We start from the raw sequence: 246 nt of genomic DNA, 5'->3' as shown, positions 1-246 counted from the left end.
GCCCCGTGCTGCTGCTGTGGTGTATGTACACACCGGTCTTGACTACAGGATTTTGATGGACAGCTGGCAGCAGCAGCAGCAGCAGCAGCAGCAGCAGCAGCAGCAGCAGCAGCAGCAGCAGCAGCAGACTAGCGAATGGAAATAAACGAGGAGGTCAAAGAAAAGCCAAAATGAAATTCTGAAGAATTCTTTTGAACAAATTTTTATCGAAATAAGATCACGCTGCTGCTGCTGCTGCTGCTGCTG

The sequence above is a fragment of the Eimeria mitis genome, genomic scaffold (genome assembly GCF_000499745.2).
Source record: "Eimeria mitis Houghton genomic scaffold, Emh_scaff365, whole genome shotgun sequence".
Lineage (NCBI taxonomy): Eukaryota > Apicomplexa > Conoidasida > Eucoccidiorida > Eimeriidae > Eimeria > Eimeria mitis.
This window is presented reverse-complemented; position numbering follows the sequence as displayed.